The 26,109-nt window shown below is 37.8% G+C and overlaps 1 pseudogene; it reads left to right on the top strand.

Annotated features, from left to right (window-relative positions):
* The first annotated feature begins 2,213 nt into the window (after nucleotides 1-2,213).
* LOC114404884 lies at nucleotides 2,214-25,827 on the top strand (annotated as a pseudogene).
* The last annotated feature ends 282 nt before the right edge of the window (nucleotides 25,828-26,109 follow it).

Raw genomic sequence — 26,109 nt, 5'->3', positions numbered from 1 at the left:
CACCGGGAAGCACGTGGGGACGTCTCCTGGTATGTATCATCTGTCACGCACTGGTGCACACTAGGGAAGTGCTCATAGATCCAGCACTACACAAAAAATGAGGTTAACATAACATAAAAACATGTTTAAATCATAATCGAACGTAACATATTAAAAAACACAAAATTTACCTATAATAGAGTCATGATCAGGTACCCCGCAAGCTGTCATGTGGTGGTCCTAGAAGCCTCATCTAACTGGTCATACATATGAACCAGTGCGGAAACTCCCCAAGCATAACCACCACTCTGACCGAGGTCACAAAAAGTGTCTAGGTGAACCACATGCACATATATTGCACTCTTTTTAGCAAAAAGAGTGCAATCGACCAGGTGTAGCAGATAAGCACGAGCTGCTACAATCCACCGTCGGGCCTGACATCTCATCTCATAAATGTCTCGAACCCATCCCAGTTGTACGTATGCCCCACGTGTTAGTGCTGTCTCGGCTCTAGCCTCCTCAGCAGACACCTCAAGCAAGTCGGTCAGCAAAAATATCGCCTCCTCCGTAGAAAGAGCATGAAAGTTGTGCAGCGTGCTAGTGATAGGCAAACGGAGGAGTGACGACACATCATCCAATGTGATCATCAACTCTCCTACCGGAAGGTGGAAGGTGTTGGTCTCACTGTGCCACCTCTCCACAAATGCGGATATAAGTCCAGGATCGCCAGTAACAACTGAACAATCGATCAGTGGACTTAATCCTGTGGCACCAACCAGTCCTTCAATCTCAGGCACTGGCCTCCCAATCAATGTCACCTTCCTCCCATGTGGCACCAACTTCAAATCAGGACGTTCCTGATTTAAAGTACAAAGTATACAATTATTAAAAAAAAATTAATGACAAACAAATCAACAATGATAAATAATTAACAAATTAAAATACATGTCCACTCCAAAGAGCGTGTGCAACATGGTCCGCAAATGATGTCAGCATTGATGGGTCACGTGGCCCACCAGGGAATCCCTCAGCATCATCAGCATCTAACCCCTCAGCACCATCAGCGCCCTGTACGTCCGCACGCATCTCAGGTACCTCCTCAGCCAGATCAGGGACATCCTCAATCATGTCAGCAACATCCTCAACCATATCACGTGCATCCGCAGTCATCTGATGAACCCGTTGCCTACGGGCTGAGGCAGTAGGCCTACGCCTCTCGGGAATATCAGCTACATCATATATCAGCTGATATTCCCGTTGCCTACGTTTGGATGCAGCTCGGGAATATCAGCAAGATCTGTCCCTGCCAATGTTATGCCCATTGGCCGCCAATGGGTGTACAAAATTAAGAGGAAAACTGATGGATCTATTGAGAGCTAGGTTCAAGGCTCGGTTGGTGGGAAAAAGTTAATTATAACCAAATTAAGGGTGTGATTATTTTAATACTTTCTCTCCAATGACAAAGCTAAACATAATCTGAGTTCGAGCTTTTGGCTTTGGCATCTATCAACAATTGGTTCATTTACCAATTGGATGTCAATAATGCATTTCTCCATGGGGATCTAAAGGAAGATGTGTATATGCAAGTTCCTTAAGTGTCAAGAAAGAATAAGGTTTGCAAGCTTGTTAAGTAACTCTATGGACTTAAACAAGCTTGCCGCAAATGGTATGAGAAATTGAATTTCTTGCTTCTCCAACTTGGATTTCAACATTCTATAGTTGATCACTCTTTTTTTATTCATCACACAGTTGATTCTCTTACTACTCGTGTATGTAGATGACATAGTCATTGTTGGAAATTCTATTGATATGATCACTTAGTTCAAGCAGATTTTAGATAATCAATTTGGGGGTTTTGAAGTTTCTCACTCATCAAGAGGTATCTCTGTATGCCAATGCCAATATTGTCTCGATCTCTTAAGTGATTATGGTGTTCTCAGTGCCAAACCTGCAAGCACCCCTTCTGAACCTACCTTGAGACTTCACGAAGATGATAGGGGTCCTTGTCATGATGTGGAAAGCTATAGTCGTCTTTTGGTCGCCTCCTATACCTGACTTTCACTCATCCAGATATATCCCATGCTGACCAACGACTTGGTTAATTTTCAGCCCCTGCAACAGTGAGTCATTATCAAGCAGCCCAATGCGTACTTTGGTATTTGAAAAGGAATCCTGGAGAAGGACTTTTCTTAATTTCCTGTGTCATGTATAATACATCTCCCTGGTTTTAGTGACACAGATTTGGGTGGATGTCTCGATACTAAGATACTAAGCGTTCTATGACTGGTTATTGTTTCTTTTTGGGAGACTTAGTCACTGGTTTGTTGGAAATCCAAGAACCAGCCAACAGTGGCAAAGTCCTCATCCGAGGCAGAATATCGAGCCTTAGCTTCAGCTACTTGTGAGCTGCAATTGTTGCCTTTTCTTCTTCAAGATCTCTCCATCACTTTTTCCAAACAATCGGTGATCTAATCGACAATCAAAGTGCTTTGCACATTGCAACCAAACCCGTTTTTCATGAGAGGACCAAGCATACACACCGCTGACCAAACTGAAGACCTCTTCACCAAAAGTTTACATCTCAAGCATTTTCAGAAATTTGTTTTCAAGCTGGGATCGATTGCTATTTTCCAACCCACAGTGTGAGGGGGGATATTACACATATATTAGTTGGTTACCAGTTCAACGAATTTATTTGTTTGTTATAACCTGCTATAGCCGGTTTAGATAGTCAACTGTATAAAGCAACTTTGTATGGATTATCCATTTGTTTTTCTTTAATCGTTTTAGTTGTCTCTTGAAAATAACATTTATGAAATTCATAACATGTATGAAGTAACAGTATGAGGATTGTTGCTGAAGAGTTCGCAAAACGTTGGGCAGAGGTACTTCGTGAGGCTGCTAGTATCTCAGGGATTGTAGTCCTAAATTCCAGGTAATGAAACACTTCTGCCTTCTCACATTTCTTCATCTAATACTCAACATTTTTTAATACTTCAAATGTTTATGTATCATAGTACCATAGTTGCACAATTTTTAAATTGGCTATTAAACAAATTAATCAACCATCCTTTGTTAGTTTTTTCCTCGTTACTTTTATTATTCAGAGGTCATGTTTAAAGCATTTTATAGAAAGGGAAATATTTCTCGTTACTTTTATTATTCAGAGGTCATGTTTAAAGCATTTTATAGAAAGGGAAATATTTAAAAGATGGAAAGAGAGTTAATATACATGGCAGATTGGCAGAGTAAGAATAATTATGGCAATTTAGTGTTTATAAAAAAGTATGAAAAGATTAAGGTTAAATAAATATTTTCTTTTATTGAACTGAAGCAAAGTTGCCAAAGGCAATAGCATCTGATTCTAAAAGAGCCAAAATCTGGTGAGGAGCGTCCTCGAGCCAGTACATTTCAAGAAAATTAAAAACTAAGCTAATTTATCAGCCACTAAATTCCCTTTCCTCTTTGTGAAACTAAAAGCAGATTTCTCCTTCTATTCGTTAGAGCTTCATAATCCTTCAGAATTTCTGCCTGGTAAGAAAAATCATGTCTTCTATGATTCTTTCATGCCGTATGCAGAAGATGATTATTAGTCTCAAATATGGTGTTTATAAAACACATGTGCCCCAACGTCTTAATATCCCACCTGAATGTTATCACTTCTGCAATGAGAGGATCTTAGCAATACGGAATAAAGAGGCAGGATGAGGCCAAATGGTTCCCAACATTGTCCCTGAACACAACTCCGAAACCTGTACCAACTTTTGATCTTATAGATGCATCAAAATTTACCTTGATTTGATTTCCTGTGGGAGGATTCCAACTGATGTTTTGGTTTTTTTGTCTGCTATGCATTTATATTTTATGTTATGCCAACGAGACCATTATATCTATAATTTGTCTTGGCAGCAATTCCTTCTATGAGAAAACCCAGAGGTTTCTTCTCTTCCACAGTACCCAAATCAATTCAAAGACCCATGTTGTGAAGTTTAGGTTGCTTAAAGCTATAATTTCACTCATCCAAGCATTGAAATTTGAAATGGCAGAGCTCGGATATACACCCACATTTGATGCAAACCATATTCTCTTGACATCTTCTGTTTGAGCCCTCTAATATCCTGGTGTTCGAGGCCAAGGATCCTCCTAAGAAAAGAAAGGAAGGAAAGCGAGAATTAGTGGAAAACGCTCTTCATTATTTTCTGCACTGACTTGCAGTCCTATTTATCGTGCTTACAAGCCAATCATTGGCTGATCCTATCCCTACAGGTAGCGCAGGAGTGTGCAAAAGAAACACACGTGCAACTAACAACTAACAACCTTTCCTAACAAACTTGCACTACTAAGAAACTAACAATAATAAAAGACATGCACTAATAACAAACTTTTCTGATAGTGGAATTCCCGACAAAGGATATTATCCAAGACATCTGCATAATCCTTAAGGTGTAGGGGTTTGTGAGTGGGTGTCCTCTTGGGGCGTGACCTGGGTATGCTATCATCACCAATCGTCAGGAGAGACACCTTGTCCTCAAGATGGAATGTTGCGTGCAAATCATTCCATTTTTTGCAAGAAGTGTCCTCAGGTGAACCCATTCTATTGAACTAAGACCATCTGTGTGGATGGTGAAGTGCTATCGTCCCATTTTCTATCCAAGAGGTTCAAAGGTTTAATGAGTGGCTAATTATCAAAGGAATAAGAGGCTCTATATCATGTACCAAAGGACCCTGGTGGGGTTTGAGTAAAGAATAGTGAAAAATATTATGTATCTTTGATGATGGAGGGAGGGTCAGGTGGTAGGAAACTTTACCAAGTTTCTTAGAAATTTGAAAAGGCCCATAGTAGCGTTTAGAGATCTTATTATAACCAAAAAGAGAAGCAAAAGTTTGACGGAAAGGACGTAATTCAACATACACCCAATCACCAACATTGTAGGAAATATCACGTCGCTTGTTGTCTGCATGAATATTCATATTATGTTGGGCCTTCAAAAGACAAGTTTTTAAGGATGATAGCAGATTCTGGCTAGTGGAGAGGATGTGGTCCATTGCCTCTGTGTGAGGAACCAGCAAATATTGAGGAATAGAGGGGGGAGGCTTGTCGTAAGTTGCCTCAAACGGAGTGGTGCCAATGGTGGAGTGTATAGAAGTGTGGTAGGACTATTCTGTGAGGGAAAGGAATTGATACCACTTAGCTGGTTCATCATGAACGAAGCTCCTCTGATATTGTTCCAAAATGCGATTAAGAACCTTAGTCAGTCTGTTTGCTCTAGATGGTATGAGGTACTCATGCAGAGCTTGGTGCCACAAAGTTTGAATAGCTCGCGCCAGAGCTAACTAACAAATATCGGGTCACTACCTTAAACCAAACTCCACGGAAACTTGTGGAGCTTACAGATCATATCCATGAAAAGGGAAGCAACTTTTAAGCTGTAAAATAGGAGTGAAAGGCACCAAAGTGGGCACCCTTTGTAAAGCAATCGACAACCACCAAGATGGTAGTATACCCGTGGGATGAAGGGTGACCAATGATAAAATCTAATGATAAATCTTCCTAAGCAGACGTCGGGACGGGAGGGGCTGGAGCAAGCCAGTTGGTTGTTTGGTCTCATACTTGTTTTGTTGGCAAATGACGCATTGGCGGACAAATTTTTGTATCTCTTTGTGCATTTCCAGCCAATAAAAATTCTCTTGAAGGCGATGCAAGGTTTTTGCAAATCCCATATGGCCCCCTAAAGATGTTGTGTGGTATTCTTCCAGTAAAATGCAGCGGAATGGGTTGAGTGGATCTAATCGAATTTTCCCAAGAAAAAATAGGAGTCTAATATGCAATTTGTGTTAGATTTCAACTTAAAACCAATTGACACTAAGTGAAGTTGTCCAACAAATATATAAGCTGCACCCCAAGAACTGAAGTAGGCAATGTGTGACTTCCTAACACCCCCCCCCCTCCATAGATGTCTGCCAATACAGGTGAGTCTACTAGAATAGGCAAGAACTAAGATGACCTATAGGCTCTGATACCATGTTAGATTTCAACTTAAAATCAATTGACACTAAGTGAAGTTGTCCAATAGATATATAAGCTACACCCCAAGAACTGAGGCAGGCGATGTGACACTTCCCAACAACTTGATGTTAGGCTAGGAAGAAGAGTTTGTTTGAACTTACCAATGATTGGAAGGTATCACTGGCGTGCAGGGTGTCGTGCAACATGTCTAAAAATGCAAAATTTGGCATCGACAGAATGAAGCAATGATCGGATTGAAGTTCTGGGATTCTCAACGGAGCGTCGGTGACAACATTCAATTTCCTGAACTTGTATTGGATGGAGTAATTGTACCCCAACAACTTAGACAAATACACCAGTAGTTCCAAAGTCACCTAACACATGAGTTCCTTGAGACTCTTGTGATCTATGAGTATTACAAATGAATGCCTAGTAAATATTGCCGCCATTTGTGGACGGCGCCAGTGATGGCCTACAATTTATTGACATAGGTTGAGGATCATTGTAAATGCAGACATAAGGTTTTGCTAAAAACAAAACGATAGGGTTCGCTATAAGGGTGGACATTCACGGGGGTGGTGTTGGGTAATAAGCTTATTTGGTGGTTTGTGTTTCAGGTTAGGGGAAGAAGCGTGGGTGCTTGGAAGGGGGAGGAGTCTTTATTGAGGAGGGTGTGGATGTCTGGTAACAGATGAGTGAGAGAAATGGGTGAGGAAACTTGAGGAGATGGTGAGATGGCGATATGGTAAAAAGCAAAGGATGACTGGGATTGGATGAGGCGTTTGAGTTGTAGTGAAGAAAAGTTCTCAAGGATTGTTGGGGCGTTCGCACGGAGTGTAATGGAATGTCTGACAATATTGAATTGCATTTTTAACGCTTCATAGTCTGTAATGACGAGTCCCAACTATTTGAGCCATTGAATTCTAAGAACAATGTTCGTACCACTAATGGGGAGGATATGTAAGTCGACAGTGAAGACATAGCCTTGAAGGTGTAAGGCGGTGTTGGACAAAGTTGATCACAAGGAAGGGTGGTGTCATTACCCACTGTCACCTATAGAGTAGAATTTGTCATTATCGGGAGCTCAAGGAACTTAGCCACGCGTGTTTGGATGAAATTGTGGGTATTGCTCCTGTCGATCAACATGGTAACCCTGGCCTGTCAGACCTAGCTAGATTCTAATTTGTGCATGTGACAAGTTAGGTGAAAAAGGAATAAAGGGTGGAATCGAATCAATAATGATTGGTTGGTCTAGGGGTTCATTGCGATTGTCGTCATCCTCGACAATCAATAATAGGAAACGAGCCTTGTGCCTACGTCCAGTCCCCAAGCAACCCGCTTGAGAGTTCCACTATCTTGTAAAATCCTTTTACAAGTTCAGAACACATAAGGACAATCCTTCCTTTGTGTTTAGATTTCTTTACAACAAGAGACCCTCGGTCTCTCAATCCCCTTTGAGAATTTAGAAAGAAGAGAAGAATAAATCTCTCTTGAAAGAGATAGATTGTACAATCTGAGCACTCAATTAATTCCTTATTGAATTGCAAGTGTATTGGCCAAGGAATTCTTAAGAGGATGAAATGTTTTTGCTCTTTGAGAGAATAAGACTTTTTGTTATGAAAAACTCTGAGCAAATTCGTGTTTCAAGTCACATATATATAGACCTTTGGTGGCCATGTAAAAACCATTTGAAAAGATGTGACTCTTAGAAATAATTTTCTGAAAATCTCCTTTGATAATCGATTACAGGATTTGTGTAATTGATTACAGGTTTTAAAATTTGAATTAAAACGTTTATTAACTACTGGTAATCGATTACCAATATTGTGTAATCGATTACAAAGTCTAAAATTTGAATTCAAATTTCTTAATAGCTGTTGTAAATCATTTTTGGCCACTGGCAATTGATTACATCCTCTGGTAATCGATTACCAAAGAGTAAATCTCTTGAAAAAGACTTTTTAACTTAAATTTCTTGGCCAAACCTTTTGCTATTTCAATTAGGAATTCCCTTCCTAAAATACTAGTGATCATCTTGATGTTGTGTCTTGTATTCTTGAATCATTGTCTTGAATTAAACTTGAAAAGCGCATTTGCATCAAATCATCATGATCATCATCAAAACATCAAAGTCATTTGCTTCTACAGATTCACTGTAGCAACAACAGCTACATACTCTGCTTCTGCAGTTGATTGAGCTACAACTTCTTGCTTTTTAGAACACCAAGAAAAGACTCCAGAACCAAAGGAAAAACAATAACCAGAGGTGCTTCTCATGTCATCAATACAACCTGCCCAGTCACTATCAAAATATCCATGGAGCTTAAAATTATGAGAATGAGAGTACATTATACCATAGTCTAAAGTGCCTTTAACATATCTAATAACTCGTTTGGCAGCTTGAAGATGAACTTCACTAGCACAATGCATGAACCTTGAAAGTATACTTACTGTAAACAAAATGTCAGGTCTGGTTGCAGTAAGATATATTAAGCAACCAATCAAGCTTCTGTAATGCATTTCGTCAACTTTATCAGCTCCATCATCCTTGCTAAATTTCTCCTTTTGGTTCATTGGAGATGTAGTGCTTTTGCAAACCTACATATGAAACTTCTTGTGTATTTCCCTTGCGTACTTCTTTTGGTGAATGAGGATTCCATCATGATCTTGTTTCACCTCCATTCCAAGAAAGAAACTCATCAAGCCAAGATCTGTCATTTCAAATGCTTTAAGCATTTCAGCTTTAAACTCCTTTATGAGTTTCTCATCACTTCCTGTCACAAGTAAATCATCAACATAGACAATAATAATGATTAAATTTGCATCTACCAATTTCACATATAATGCAGCCTCACTTGGACTTTTGACAAATCCAAGATCTTGAAGATGATCATTTATCCTGTTGTACCAGGCCCTAGGAGCCTATTTAAGACCATATAATGCCTTTTTCAACTTGTAAACTTTCTGCTCCTCTCCTTTGATTTGAAACCCCTTAGGTTGCTCTACATAAATCTCCTCCTACAAGTAACCATTTAGAAAGATAGATTTTACATCTAAATTATAAACTTTCCACCTTTTATGTGCAATCAAGGCAAGTAGCATTCTAATTGTATCAAGACGTGCAACTGGAGCAAAGGTTTCTAAAAAATCCACTCCAAACACCTGAGCATAGCCTTTCACCACCAACCTGGCCTTGTATTTATTTATAGAACCATCTGGATTAAGTTTGGTTCTATAAACCCATTTTACCCCTATAGGTTGTTTGTGTTGAGGTCTATCCACTAGCTCCCACGTGTCATTTTTTCGATCATTTTCAACTCTTCCTTCATAGCATTTATCCACTTGTCATCCTTTTCAGCTTCTTCAAATTCTGCAGGTTTTAGGATAGCTACATTACTCTTTTGATAAATCTCAGATAAAGATCTTGTACCTCTGACAGGAATGTCATCTACATCATCATCAAGGAACTGTGGGATTTCTGGCAACTGCTTCCTTATTGGCTCATCCCAACTCCATTGTTGATCTTCCATAAATTTGACATCTCTACTCACAAGAATTTTCCCATTTTGAGGTTGGAAAATTCTGTAATCTTTGGAGGTGTTGTTATATCCAATGAAAACTCCGGGTTCTGCCTTTTTATGAAGTTTGTTCCTTTTAACCTGTGGAACATAAGAGAAACAAACACAACCAAAGATTTTTTGATTTTGTAAATCTGGTTTGTAACCAAACCAGCCTTCAAATGGAGTTTTTTTGTGCAGAACTCTTGTAGGTAGTCTATTCAGCAAAAATACTGCAGTGTTTGCAGCCTCCGCCCATAGCTCCTTTGGCAACTCCTTTTCATGCAACATACACCGTGTCATCTCCATGATACTTCTATTTTTTCTCTCACTCACACCATTTTTTTGTGGGGTGTAAGGTATGGTGAGTTGGTGCTCAATGCCAGCTTCTTCACAAAATTTATCAAAAGCATCATTTTTGTATTCCTTCCCGTTGTCAGACCTTATTGTTTACAACCTGCAATCACTTTGATTCTCCACCAATGCTTTAAATTTCCAGAAAATATTAGCAACCTCAGTCTTGGATTTAAAGAAATAAATCCAACAAAATCTAGTATAATCATCAATAAATGTAATATAGTATTTATTACCATTTAAAGATGATACTCTCTGAGGTCCCCCAACATCTGTGTGAACTAATTGTAGCTTTTGAGTTGCTCTCCAAGTTGATTGAGGAAATGGTTTTCTGACTAGCTTACCATATTGGCAAGCCACGCAATCGGTTAACTTGTCTTCAAGCATTGACACACCTTTCGCCAAGGCATGTTTTTGCATGTATAAAAGTCCAGCAAGATGGAAGTGTCTGAGCCTTTTGTGCCATAGTTCAACATTGGTGGTCATGCTTGAAAAAGCTATTTGCTTTTCCTCCATTAGATTTAGAGCATAGCTTTTAGCCTTCATTTTCACCCTGAATACGTCTTTTCCTTTTGCATCTTTGATCAAGCACCAATTTTCTTCAAATATAACTTTGAAGCCTTTCTCTACAAGCTGAGCAACACTAAGTAGATTTTGATCAATGTCAGGCACATATAAGACATCAGAGATATATTTCAAACCTGTCAAGCTTTCAATAGCAACAGTCCCTTTTCCCTTAACTAAGATGAAATCACCATTTCCAATTTTTACTTTGGAAACAATGGTTTTGTCAAGTTTTTTAAAGAGGTTCAGGTCATTGGTCATATGGTTTGTGCAGCCGCTGTCTATTAACCATGAATCACTGGAACTATTGCTTGTGGCAAAGCATGTTGCGACAAAGAGTTGCTCATCTTCTCGTTCCTCCGCAACCACCTTTGCTTCCTCTGATTTGGACTTGCATATTCACTCTACATGTCCCATATTGCCACAATTTCTACACTTGACATCTGGCCTCCACCAACATTTTCTTTCAGGATGATTTTTCTTTTTGCAATGCAGACAAGGAGGAAAGGTCTCACCTTGCTGCTTGTTGGAGCCTTCTGGTTTTTTGTTCCTCCATTTGTTGTTCTTCTTGTCTTTGCCACCTCTTGAATTTTGTGCTTTCGTATGAAACACACCTTGTACCGCCTCCTCTTGTCTCATCATTCTTCTCTGCTCCTGGGCTTGTAGAGTATTTATGAGTTCTCCCAAGGTGATGGTTGACAGGTCTTTAGACTCCTCCAATGCTGATATCTTTGATTCATACTTCTCGAGTATAGTGACCAGGATTTTTTGCACTAATCTTTCATCAGGAAAGTCCTTCCCAAGAAGCCTCACTCTATTTGCTATGCCTAACAGCCGGTCAGCGTAGCCTTTAATTGTTTCAGTCTCTTTCATGCTCTGCATCTCGAATTCTCTGCCCAAGTTGAGTACTTGCATGCCTTTGGTTCTTTCACAGCCTTGATATTCTGATCTGAGATAATCCCAAATCTGTTTGGCAGACTTGAAGTTCATAATTCTTGTAAAAATAATTTTTGGCACAGTAGAGAAAAGGAAATTTTTAGCCTTAGCCTTTTTGGTCTTCCTTTCTCTGTGATTCTTCATCTGAGCCACCGTTGGATCTAAAGGTAGTTCAGGAACATCATAGTTTTCTTCTACTGCCTCCCAAAGATCCAAAGCTTCAAGATGAGTGGTCATCCTTGCAGCCCATAATTCGTATTCCTCACCATCAAAAATTGGTGGTGAACCTGTTGTGTATGATGTTTCTCCCTCCATTACGATTTCTCTCAACTCACAGATCCCTTAAAGATAAGAGCTCTAGATACCAATTTGTTGTTTTTTTGTTAATAACAGCAAGCAGAAATATTAAAGAATGAAAGGGAGCGTAAAGAAAGAAATTGACACTGCAAAGGCTTGTTTTATTCTGATACGAAGCAACGTATTTAAAAACATGGAAAAGAAAGTAACTGCTAACAAAAAGATAACATCACTAACAAAAAGATAACACCACTAACAGATCATGCCTAGAGAATAGGATCAAAATTGCTTTATCCTATCAGTCAACATCACTTTTATTTTTTCTAAAAAATAGTATAAAAATCTTATCTACTATAGTTTGTTAGACAGTTTCAACAGTCACATCTTAACAAGAATAAAGTTGGATTGCCATCTTGCCCCGGAGCTTTGGTGGGGTACACCTACTCTAAGGCTGCATAAATCTCCTCTCTTGAAAACTCCACATCCAGGAAGGATCACATCTCTCCATAATTTCTCCCCTCCACAAGGCTTGCAATTTCCGCCATTCCATGAGGCAGAGAAGAGGTAAAAAGATTAGAGAAATACTTTGTTAACACCTCACCAATGTCCTCTACATTCTTATACACATTTCCATCATCATCCGGAATCTTTATGATATTGACTTGCTTTCGTTGGGATGTTTTTCTATGAAAGAAAGTTGTGTTCCTATCCATACACATCAACCACTCCACCTTAAACCTCTGCTTCCAAAGCACCTCAAGCCTTAAAAGCTCCTCCAACTCACCTTTAATCTCAACTTTTGTGTTTATTAAGAAACTGACTCGGGGGATGCATTGAATCTTATACAATTTCTTTCAAAGCCTTTTGATTTTTGAGGCAAATTTCCAAACCTTTGTGACCCACACTCATGTAAATTCCCCCTAGCTGGGTAATATTTTGTGTATTTTTGCTATTAGTAGTTGGAAGATTCTTTCACTCAAACCTTTTGTCTTTGAACGCCTTCATCACATTGGAAGATTCTTTCGTATGAATCTTTCCCACCAACCAAAAACCCTTATCTTTACTCCTTTCTCCCACTTCAGGTATTTTGACTATCTCCCCCTCCTCCTGGAAATCAACATCTTTCACATTCTTTATTTTGTGAAGTTCAAGTAGCCAGACCTGAGAAAAGACAAGAACAATTGTCTGAGATTTGAGAAAAACCTTACAGCTCTCAACTAGAGAAACCCTAGCGAAGCCTTCAAAGGGAGATTAAAACAATATAAACATAAATTTCAAATTAACTAATATTTATAATTAATTAGATATCAATAATGATGGTTAACTGCATTTTTAGGAAATCATCAAAGCAAACATTGTTTAAATTAGTACAAAAACAAGAGCTTGTCTGCTTATTGTACATATTTATTTTTTGTTTTTAAATAACAAAACAAAATGTTTGATAAAAGTAATTTGGGATATTTTAAAAAATAATCTTGGTTTTAGTTTTTAAAATTGAAAGTGAACAATTTATGATTTTTCTCTTTAGTTAATTACTCCTATAATTTTGGTCTATCTATTTTAAAATAAAGATATTTTGTTCATCTATTTAAAAAAATCCTCAATGAAACCCTGGATGTAAAGTCTTGATTTATGGTACCATAAAAATGTTTTAATTAACTAAAGTAAATGAAATAAATGTAGGCAAAATTCAAAGATATACAGAAATTGAGGATTTTAAAAAAAAAAAATAGATCAAATGTCTTTATTTTAAAATAGGAGGACCAAGATTGCAGGTGGACTAAAATTATATTTAAACATTTCTTATTTTTGTTGCTTCATCTTCTTCCTCCAGTAACTTTATTTTTCCCATTCTAAATATTAGGTATTGACAAATGTTGGGGAAAAAAGTTTTCAAAATCAAAAAATAAAATCAGAATCAAACACACTCTAAGAACTATAATAGATTTATCATTTTGTCATATATATTTTATAGATATGTTAGTAAGTACCACCATGCAATGGATGAACCTAATGGAGAACAGATGTTTATACAATTATAACTTTTTACTCAAATTTCTATTAAATTTTGATGCATATTTGGACACACCTTTTCTTTGTTTTTATTATGTTTTTTATTATAGGAATGAAAGTGAGGCTATCAAAACTATTTTTGAAAACGTTGCGCCTTTGTTAGACAAGACAGTTGTTTGTTGCTGATAATCCAGTCGGCGTAGAACCACGAGTCCAGGAAATGATTGAACTATTAGACCAAAAACAATCAAACGGTGTTCTACTACTCGGGTTGTGGGGGATGGGAGGCATTGGTAAAACAACTATTGAAAAAGCCATTTACATCAAGATTGGCCGCAATTTTGAGGTAAAAAGCTTCCTCGCAAGTATTAGGGAAGTTTGGGGGCAAGATGCTGGTCAAGTATATCTACAAGAACAACTTCTATTTGATATCGGAAAAGAAACAAACACAAAGATACGTAATGTTGACTCAGGAAAAGTTATGTTAAAAGAACGACTTCTCAATAAAAGGGTACTCCTTATACTTGATGATGTAAATAAATTGCATCAATTGAATGTTTTGTGTGGAAATCGTGAATGGTTTGGTTGAGGGAGTAGAATAATAATCACAACTAGAGATATGCATATACTTAGAGGGAGAAGAGTTGACAAAGTGTTCAGAATGAAAGGAATGAATGAAGACGAATCTATTGAGCTTTTTAGTTGGCATGCATTTAAGCAAGCAAGTCCAAGAGTAGATTTTATTGAACTTTCTAGAAATGTAGTTGCTTATTCTTCGGGATTGCCACTAGCTCTTGAAGTCCTTGGGAAGTATTTGTTTGATATGGAGGTAACAGAGTGGAAAAATGTATTGGAGACACTCAAGAAAATTCCTAATGATTAAGTACAAGAGAAATTAAAAATAAGCTATGATGGTTTAACTGGTGATACAGAGAAAGGAATATTTCTTGATATAGCTTGTTTCTTTACAAGAAAGGACCGGCATGATGTTATACATATATTAAATGGTTGTGGGCTTTGTGCAGAAAATGGAATACGTGTCTTGGTAGAAAGAGGCCTTGTAACTGTAGATTATAAGAACAAGCTTGGAATGCATGATTTGCTGCGAGACATGGGAAGAGAAATCATTCGTTCAAAAACACCAATGGAGCCTGAGGAGCGTAGTAGGTTATGGTTTCATGAAGATGCGCTTGATGTATTATCAAAAGAAACTGTAAGACTTCCATCTATTATTTTTTTATTTAAAATATCCAAAGCTAATGGATACAACTAACACATTTATGAGTCAGTTCTTAATATTCATTTGTGCGATTGATTGTCACAAGAATTTTGAAAATTGGTTTGGTTGTGAATTGGTTTTTGCTTCTTAGCTTCTAAAACAAATGATGGGTTTTCTCACAAGAGTTTTAACTACCATATATCTTTTTAGCTACGCATGTTTTACCCTTTCGTTTTTTCTATCATCAGGAACAAAAGCTATTGAGGGACTGGCTTCGAAGTTACCAAGAACTAATACAAAATGTTTGAGCACTAAAGCTTTTAAGGAGATGAAAAAACTCAGGTTGCTTCAACTTGCTGGTGTACAATTGGTTGGAGATTTCAAGTATCTTTCCAAAGATCTTAGATGGCTTTGTTGGCATGGATTTCCTTTAGCATGCATACCAACAAACCTTTATCAAGGAAGTCTAGTTTCCATTGAGCTAGAAAACAGCAATGTTAATCTTTTGTGGAAAGAAGCCCAGGTATTAATTTAGTTTTTTGCAATTCATGAGTATTTCTTTCTCTTCTTTATGGATGTAATTTAAATTGTCTCAAATATTAATACTATTTCACTATATAGTACTTTTAGACAAATTTCATCTATGTTTTTCTTAGCCTCTCTTATATTGGTAGTACTTTCTGTAAAAGTTTAAGTTTAAATAAAAGATTTAATTATCAATATGTTCCTAGCTTTTATTTATTTAGAATATTTAATTAGGTCATTTTATTTCTGAAAGTTTCAATCAAGTCTTATTTTTTTTCAAATGTCTGAATGTGATTTTTTTTGTCCAATTGAGACTGACGATGACGTTAAGTTGTAAATTCCTTGAAAAGAATCACATTGACACATTTTATGAAAAAAAAATAAAGAATTTGATTGAAAATTTTAAAAATAAAAAGACCTAATTGAATATTCTAAATAAATAATGAGATCAAATTGATAATTAAGTTTAAATAAAATGAACATTTATATATTCATATTCTAATACAAGCTCTAGCCTCCCTTTTATACGGTAAACCTAGTAAAGCCTAAAAAAGGAAATGATCAGGATACCAAATTTTTTTTTATATCCTAAAATATCTAAATGAACATTTAGCAAAACAAATGATGCTAAACCACAAAAATTGAGGCTAAATGAACATTTAGCAATAAAAAAAATTGTGCTTGAGTCAACACTAAGTAGTGCCAACTAAGTTGAATTAGAAGACACTATTATGAGTCCACCTGTCTTTGTGGTATTCACTAGACGGCATTTATTAGTGTCAAATTAGATTATGTTAATTTTAGTGTTGACTTAATTCGTGCTAATAGTGTAGGTTAGACCATGCAAGCACAAATCTAAACCTTGAAGCATTCCCATTTTTGTGTTGCCATAGCTGACACAAATAAATTTATATGCAATCTATTGCGATTATTTGACCTGAATTAAGTCAATGCTATGTTACAATAGATAGTGTATACATTGTAGTGTTGATGTTAAATTTTATGGCTATTTTGTTCTTTACTTGTGATATCACCATTTAATGATGCATTAGAACTTTAATTCCAATGCTAAAGTTTACAAATATTTTCCTCTTGTAGTGATATCGTCAACATGCATAACCAATATAAAAAAAATCCATTGCCACATCATATAAAAAATCAGAATTCTTGATAATGATTGTATGTATGAAACTTTGATATAACTACAATAAAGTCTTATTTGATTAGGTAAGAGTAAATCTTGATACATTAAATTAAAAATTTTACACTCAATGTTTATCAAAATTCAATTTTTTTAAGATTATCTTTTATCTAATCAAACAGATTTTGTATGTTTATTATGAACTTATATTATAGTTTTTTTTTTTAAACATAAGAGACGAGCTTATGACATCCTCTTCAAATAATTAAATATAATAAAAACAAAGGAGAGGTAAGGTAGAGTTGCAATTTTTACTAATTGATCAAAGAAGCCATAAAATGCTCATAAACAAATTATATATAGAGAGTGCACGACTTCGGTGAGAATAATTTTTCACGTAACAATAATTAATAATAATCATTAGAATATGATTAAAAATAATAGATGATTGAGATTAAAATATTTGAAAATTGAAATTTGATATAATCGTTAAATCTCTAGAAGATTTATCAAATAAATCACATCCTACAACATTTCAATTATTGTTAATAATAATTGAGATACTCTAAAATGTGATTTGTTCGATAAATTTTTTAAAGATCTAATAGTTATATTAAATTTAAATTTTCAAATATTTTAATCTCAATCATCTATTATTTTTAATTATAATATAATGATTGTTATTAATTGTTCTCATATATTGGCACTAACAAATGGCATTCCACAAGTATAAATATTTTACTTTCTACTTGAGATGCTCGTAACACAATATAATTGCATCTATTTACGTTTTGAGTTTTATCTCTAACTTTAATTTTATCTATTGTATGCTTGTTTTTTTTCTTGTAGGTAATGGAGAAGCTGAAAATTCTTAATCTCAGTCATTCTCATTATTTAACAGAGACTCCAGACTTTTCAAATTTGCCTAATCTTGAAAAGCTATTACTCATAGATTGTCCAAGGTTGTCTGTGATTTCCTATACCATTGGACATCTCAATAAAGTTCTTCTAATAAATTTTCAAGATTGTATTAGCCTTCGAAACCTTCCAAGAAGTATCTATAAGTTGAAATCTCTTAAAGCACTCATTCTTTCAGGATGTTTAAAGATTGACAAGTTAGAAGAGGATTTGGAACAAATGGAGTCTTTGACAACCCTTATTGCGGATAAGACTGCAATAACAAGAGTGCCATTTTCAATAGTTAGATCAAAAAGAATTGGATATATCTCTTTGTGCGGCTATGAAGGATTCTCACGTGATGTGTTTCCTTCAATCATTTGGTCTTGGATGTCACCAACAAATATTCTCACATCCCGCGTTCAAACATTTCTAGATGTGTCATCTCTCGTTTCTTTAGACGTGCCAAATAGTAGTTCCAATCATCTATCATATATTTCCAAGGACCTTCCACTGCTTCAAAGTCTTTGTATAGAGTGTGGCTCAGAACTTCAACTTTCTCTAGATGCTGCAAATATTTTGGATGCTTTATATGCCACAAATTTTGAAGAATTGGAATCAACTGCAGCCACATCCCAAATGCATAATATGAATGTTTTAACATCAATTGAATGCAACTATCAAGTACACAACAAAGGATCAAAAAATTTCAGGAGATCACTTTTAATTCAAATGGGAACGAGTTGTCAGGTCACCAATATTCTGAAACAGAGAATTTTACAGGTTTTACCCTTAATTTCTCTCTTAAGTATCTAATTTCCTTATCTTTTGTCAATAGAACTATTTTTAATATATCAATTATATGTGGAAGTGTATACTATTATACGTTGTTGGTATATATATATATATATAAACATGTCATTTTAAAATGATCATACACCAACATAGATTTTTTTGACAGTCATCATATATTTTGCTATTAGTAGTTGTCTTAGCTTTAATTACTTTTGTAATTTTGTTTAGGAATTAGTTATGCCTGGAAGGACAAATTAAAAAATAAAGTCTTGCTGAAAGGAACACTTTGTTAGTTATTAATTAAGAAAGAAAGTTGCGATACGAGTATTTAGTAATTAAAACTATCTTCTAATCATGTATTAGTCAATCTTTTTTTTTATCAGCAAAGATAGATATTTATATATATGAAACTGAATACCAGATGTACTGAAATACATAGTTTTGGATGGCCATGCAATTGGTTCCAAATCAGACTAAATAGAGTCTAGAGAGGAACCAAATAGGCTACACCTTGCCATAAACTAGCCTATATGACTTAACTTTTTTAATACAAAAATCCTTCTCTAATATTGCTAGATGAGTGGTTAAAATGTATTGTAAAGTCCTTCTCTAACTTGGACAGCCATGTCCACAATAGAAAGGATGCCTCGTCAATCAGTTTGTTGCTATCAAAGGAGTCATTGGAGAAGATGATCTTATTCCTCTGCTGTCAAATGGTCCATGTTACAGCCGGCACTTCCATCTAGTAATCCTTATCCCATCAATTGATATGGAACCATGTTGTAGGAAATGTTGCCTTGGTTCTTTCGGGAAAGCTCCAGAGATGTTCAACCATGATGATGATTCCCACCAAATATGGAGGATCGCTTCCTCTTCCATATTTCCGCAAAATGGACAGCTCCTATTCGTGACCTCTATTTGTCGCCTGTGCAAATTTACTCTAGTAGGTAACCTATCCCTAAGTAGCCTCTAAGCAAATACTGCAACTTTGATTGACACCTTTAACTTCCACAGCTCCTCAAAAGCCCTATCCTGTATCCCCTCAACTTCTGCCCCCCTCATTAGGTTGTACGCAGATCGTGCCGTGTATTGCCTACTTTGATCTTCCTTCCACACCCATTCATCCCTTCTATTTCTTTGTATTGTCTTCCTCTCGATATCTGTTAGGAAATTAGTAGCCATTGTTATCTCGTTGTCGAACAATGGCCTCCTCCATGATAAGTTCCATTCCCACTCCTCGTCCTTGTAACCGTCCATCTGCTGGATTAATTGGTTCTGTTGGCATGAAATTACGAACAATCTGGGGTACTTTGTTGCCAGTGAAGCTTCTCCATCTATCCACACCTCTTCCAAGAATTTGATCCTATCTCCACTTCCCAGCTTCCATTGTATCCCTTTTTGGAGCTCCTCTCCCTGTTGTGAAGTTTGAAAAGCAATCTTTAGATCCCTCCACCACAATGACTCTTTGTTACTCCCATGTGCTTCATCCAGTCCCCTCCACCCACCATATTTGGACTGCACTACCCTTACCCACAGTTGCCCTTCATGCTGAAATAGATGCCACCCCCACTTACCAAGCAGAGCAAGATTGAAAGTGTTTATATCCTTCATGCCCAGACCCCCCTTTTCTTTTGGTAGGCAAGCTGTCTCCCATTTGATCCACGCAATCTTGTTTTTATCTAGACCTCCTCCCCATAGAAATCTGAGTTGCAAGCTGATTAACTTGTCCTCCACCTTCTTAGGTAACCTGAAAAAAGATAAAAAGTATATAGAAATAGAAATTAGGACTGACTGGATAAGAGTCACTCTCCCCCCAAAGGACAGGTGTCTTTGCTTCCACTTAGTTAATGCCCTCTCACACTTTTTTATAATGGGATCCCACATTTGACCCGCCTCAGATTTTCCCCAATAGGTATTCCTATGTAGACAAAAGGAATGGACATCAAGCTACCATTCAACCAACTGGCTACTTCAGACTTCCATAACTCCTGCACACCAAATGCACCAAAATAGCTTTTTGCAAAATTAATCTTAAGGCCTGATGCAAGTTCAAAGATCCTCATAATTGCCTTAATCGCCCTAACATTCTCCTGTGAAGCCTCTCCAAAAAATAGTGTCATTCGCATCCTTCATCAACTCTGTTTGATCCCATAGAGAATCCCTTGTATAAATTCCTCTTGACGGCCTCTCTCATCAATCCATTCAGTGCCTCTGCCACAATATTGAAGAGGAAAGGTGCTAGTGGATCCCCTTGCTGAAGGCCTCTTTGTGGTGAGAACTCAGCCGAGGGACTGCCATTTTACCAGAACTGATACAAATGAGGATTGTAGACATCCCACAATCCACTGAATCCATTTGGCGCAGAAGCTCATTCTCCTTAGCATATAAACCAAAAAATCCCTTGATACCAAATCGTATGCCTTCTCATAGTCCACTTTGAAAACTAAACACGGCTTCTGACTTCTCCTGGCCTCATCCACCACCTCGTTTGGACTTTGTAGCAAATGCCTCCCCTCTATAAATGCAGATTGGCCTTCGTCTATTATGAATGGCATAACCTTCTTCAATTTGTTGGCCAACAACTTGGCAACTATCTTATACATGCATCCAATGAGTGAGATGGGTCTGTACTCATCCAACAATTGTGGGTTGATCACCTTAGGGATTAAGACAATGAAGGATGCGTTACATCCCCTTGGAAAAATCCCAGTTACATAGAATTCATCCAAGAACCGCAGAACATCCGGTTTAAGTATGTGCCAGAATCTCTTGATGAATTTGAAATTAATTCCATCTGGGCCCGGGCTTTTCTCGCTCCTACATCCCCAAACTGCATCCCTTATTTCCTCCTCCAAAAATCTTCCTATTAACATGTCATTGTGGTGATGGTCAATGGCCTTGAATTCAATACCATCTAAGTGGGGTCTATTATGCTCTTCTTCTTGGAACTTGTGTAGGAAAAATAGGCAGGCTGCCTCTTTTACTCTTACCGGTTCTTCAACCCATTCTCCATCAATCCATAGTCCATGCAGAGAATTGCCTCTTCGGTTTGCATTAACCAACAGATGGAAATAGCGGGAGTTGCAATCCCTTTCTTTCACCCATCTGGCTCTTGCTTTCTGTCGAAGTAAAGATTCATGTGACTGGGCAGCTATCCACAAGTCTTGTTGAAGCTATTTTCGGATTATCACCTCTTGAGTAAACAGCTGTCTATGTATGGTGTTCACTTCCATCCGATTCAGTTCTCCCTCAATCTTCTTGTATCTCTTAAAGGTATCACCGAACTGATCTTTATTCCATATCTTCAACCTTTCCTTCTATCTTTTTATTTTTTCTTTCAACACAAATCCGCCCCATCCTCTTTGCTGGTGGGTTCGTTAGCACCCCTGCACAATTGAACTGAAGGATTTGTTTGTGAGCCAGCAATCAAGGATCCGGAATGGTTTTGGGCCCCAGTCTACAAACTTGGACCGAAGCAACACTGGGCAGTGATCAGAAAAATTGCGGTCCAAAGGTTGTTGTATGCTTCCGGGCCATTTTGTGAGCCAGTCTGGAGACTCAAAGAATCGATCCAGCTTGCTCTTTGCAGTTCCATTGGGTCTAAATCACATGAATTTTCTTCCTACCCATGGCGCTTCCACCACCTCCAGCTCATCTACCCAATCATTAAATTCTTTTCTACTACTCTCTTCTATCGTCCTTTGGTAAACTCCTACCCTTTCCGCAGGATCTCTAATGTTGTTAAAATCTCCCAAAATGCACCATAGGTCCCCATGGTTTGCTGATTTCATTTGTTTGATGGCACCCCATAAGATTCTTTTCTTCTGTATGTCACATGGAGAATACATGGTTACAATGTGAACCTGCACTGCCTCTTTAATCCACTGCCCTGTCAGCAAGATGAACCCATTTTCGCTGACCTTCCTTTCTAATTTGAAATTTTTGTCGCACCACATGCATAGGATTCCCCAGCTGAGTTGACTGCCGACTGCAACTCCTAGGACACCGCTGGACCCCCCCCATAGTGCCTGACACGTTGATTTCTCTATTATCTCCTTCTTGATCTCTTGGATGCATATCAAATCTACATTCCCTTTTTTTATCAGCCTCCTTATTGCTGCCCATTTCACCCCCCTCCCTATCCCCCTCACATTGTATGTGACAATGTTCATGAGATAAGGCTCATATTCCCCACTTTCTCTGCCAGTTTCCTGTCTCTCTCCTCCATTGCCATTAATTTCTCCACCATCCTCCCCTTTTCTTCCTCTTCATTTACCCCCAATTTTTTTGCTAAATCCCAAATGGTAGCTACTTCGTGCCTCATATTTTCTCCTAAGGCTGTGTGCTCCTCAACATACTGCTTCTCTGTATTTCCACTTTGCCCATTCTCTTGTTGGTCTTGTGGCATCTTCTCATTGCAGCCCATGCTCTGCTGTTTTTGTAACTGATTGGTATTTTTTCGGCATTGAAATGTCATATTTTCTGGTGGTATACCAAGAGCTTGGGCTTCTTTAATTTCCTTGCCTTCCTTCGCTTGCTTGTGGCACCCCCTGGTTCGGAAATACACCTTCCAGGGTGTAGCTGTGTCTAAAGAGCAGCTTTGTGTGTTAACAACTTTGTTTATTGGGCTTCTAGGGGGGTGTGCTTAGTAAGGCTCATATCATTTGAGTTTAAATTTTCCTCATGGTGCTCACGTGACCCCCTCTGCAGCTCACTACATTCGTTTGCCATTTGCCCTTTCCTCCCCACTGACCCACTTTCCTCTTCAGTGTCGCTGTCCTGATTTGCAGCCCCTTTCCCCTTCCCAACATCCCCTAATCTTCTTTGGTGCTTTTCCTAATATGGCAAGGATAACTCACTCCCCCTCGAGATTCCCCTTTCTCGTTCTACAGCATTACCCCCCATGGCCTCCACTGCACCTTCTTTCTGGCTTTTTCCATGTGACAGCGGGACATTACCTTTACCTGCTGGGTCTTTGAAATTCCAACGACCATTGGGTAAAGGCGATGCATGCCCTACGTCGTCGTCGTCGTGGGAGCGCGAGCCCGTCTGGTATGGAGCGGTGGTGTTTGGCCGCTCCTCGTTGTCCGCTGTCGTGATTTTGAAAGTCCGTCCTTGTGACCTCACCGATGCCGGAGATTCCATTAGGCTCCTGTCGGAATCTATATCATCCAACGACAGCATCCCACTCCTTCTTGCTCCTTGCCACGAGTCGACGTATGGGGCTCTTTCTTCCACTATTTGAACTTCGTACACCTCTGTGCCGATATGCACGCTGAAGGTGTGCTGAATGGATGGCTTCCATGGTGTTTTGAGGAGCACCCTTGCTCTTTCCATCCGCCGTCGTTCCTCCACTTCCTCGTCAATCTCCACTACGTCCTCCATTACCCCCAGGATCTTCTTGATGGTCGGCACTTCCCAGGCTATGGTAGGGATCCCCCAACACTGTACCTAGGCCAATCGATAGCCCAGACGCAGATTCGACAATCATTTCTGCGTCGAGTAAAATAGGGGAAGCATACTGTGGCCAAACTCATTCATCAGTTGTTCAGCTCTTTCAGCGTTCAGTTCGAATACTAGGACCATGTCATCCCCCAGATACGTCGTTGAGATATCCATGCCATAATCCCACCTCAACTCGTCTTCCACCTTGTCAAAATTTGCTGGGTTCGACATCCTATCAACCTACGCATCATTCAACCACTTCAACACTTCCTCTGCGGGCTCGAGGTAGACTGACGATAGCCCTCCATCGCTGCTATGTGCTACCCTTCTCTTCCCCGCAACCACCTCCGCATAAGACGTATGCTCTGTTCTTCCACTTCTTTGAGAATGGCACTGCTCTGTTAACTTTTTCCCGTTTCCTTGCACCTGTCTCTTCTCTTCTACCTTCAGCTTTCCTCCCCTCAGTCTTCTGTAGCGTGGGAGGTTAACATATAGCTTCAAATCTTCGACAATGATGTTGTCCAATTGCCTCTCAAGCAAGCGCTTATCTTCCACACACTTGAATCTGACAAACCTGTACCTCCTTCCATTCCTGTTTCATTGTTTGGGTATGAATACCTCCCTGACATCTCCCTACTTCTTGAAGTGTTTCCACAAATCCTTCTCGGATACTTCGTCGGAGAATCATGAGAAATAGTAGGATGTTATCTCAGTCTGATCCCTCCAAATGGTTCGAGCCTAGTGTTGTCCATTTCCGTTCTAGGGCTGGTTCCGATGGGGCTCCCCTTTCACTCTCTCAGTGTATCTCTTTTTCCTCTCCTTGTTGCTCCTAACTCTCTCCCATCCCCTCTCAGGCTCTCTCTCTCTCTGTCTTACTTTCTCTCTCATCTCTCTTGGCATCTTAGTCTTAAAATTAGTTGTACCACGTGTTAGTCAATCTTTCATTGCGGTAAGAGCACGAAATCCAACATAAATCTGAATTTTACATTAGTTAAGTGTAGTGCTAGTAGCATCATTTTTATATGTACTTTATTTCATCATTAACTGCTATCATATTCAGAGTGCATATTTTAATGCGAGGTAATTTAAAAAATATATATATACTTTAATGTGAGGTACTAGTAACATCTTTTTTTGTATATACTTTATTTCATCAATAACTGCTATCATATTCAAAGTGCATATTTAATTTAATGCTAGGTAATTTAAAAAAAATATATACTTTAATGCGAGGTACAATTTATTATTGTCACAATATAAAATTCAATATTAAATTGAAAATGTTCTCTCACTTTTCATTGTTTTTTTCGGTTGGTATAGACCTATTTTTTATTCATTTTATGTTTATTTTGTTACGGGTATGGAACTCTTACTTGGACCAATGGATTTTGTTTAAATTATCCAAGCAAATATATTTATGCATAACTTTAAATTATTTTTTAACAATTTACTTTTCATACTTATGATTGTTCTGAGTAGTTTTTGGGTAATCAAGATCATAATTTTAAATGATGAGAAAATGAGTTATTATCTTGTTATATCTTAAATTGTTAAATTAATTATATGGTGGTACTAATACATTGATTGATAAACTTTTGAGCATATATCTTCATTTTTACAGAATACGGCTACTAGTGATGGTGTTGGTTGCTTACTCCCCGGTGATAGCTATCCAGATTGGTTAACCTTCAACAGCAAAGGTTCATCCGTGACATTTGAAATCCCTCAAGTGAAAGGGCGTAACTTGAAGAAAATGATGTGCCATGTCCATTATTCTTCCCAGGAAAATATAACTTCAGATGGTTTGAAAAATTTGTTGGTGATAAATCACTCAAAGGCCATCATCCAACTTTATAAGAGAAATGCATTAGTCTCCTTCGAAGATGATGAGTGGCACGGGCTACTATAAAAAATAGAGCCTGGAAACAAAGTGCAAATTGTTGTTGTCTTCTGGAGCAAATTAACTGTTTACAAGACAACAATTTATCTCATATATGAACCAATGAATGAAAAAATAGAGCATTCCCATGCTCCAAATAAGAATGTAATGGATTCTAGTGGTGATGAAAATGAATGTGTTGGGACTATCTCACTTTAAGTAGAATCCATATATAAGCCAACAAATGACATAATGGAGCATTGCCATGCATCAAATAAGAATGCAATTGTTTCCAGCAGTGATGAAAATGCATGTGTTGCCAGGCCGTCCTCTCCTCAAGTGGAATCCATAGATGACTTAGGTGTGTTTCAAAAAAAGGCTTGATTAAGCGCTTATTGAATAAGTTCTTATCATGCGAATACTTTTGTAATGCAAACTCAGAAAATAAGAAAAATCAAGGTTAAAAGATGGTGAAAGAATGTCAGGTCCCAATTGATTCTT

This window comes from Glycine soja, chromosome 3, assembly GCF_004193775.1.
Source record: "Glycine soja cultivar W05 chromosome 3, ASM419377v2, whole genome shotgun sequence".
NCBI lineage: Eukaryota > Viridiplantae > Streptophyta > Magnoliopsida > Fabales > Fabaceae > Glycine > Glycine soja.
This window is presented reverse-complemented; position numbering and strand designations above follow the sequence as displayed.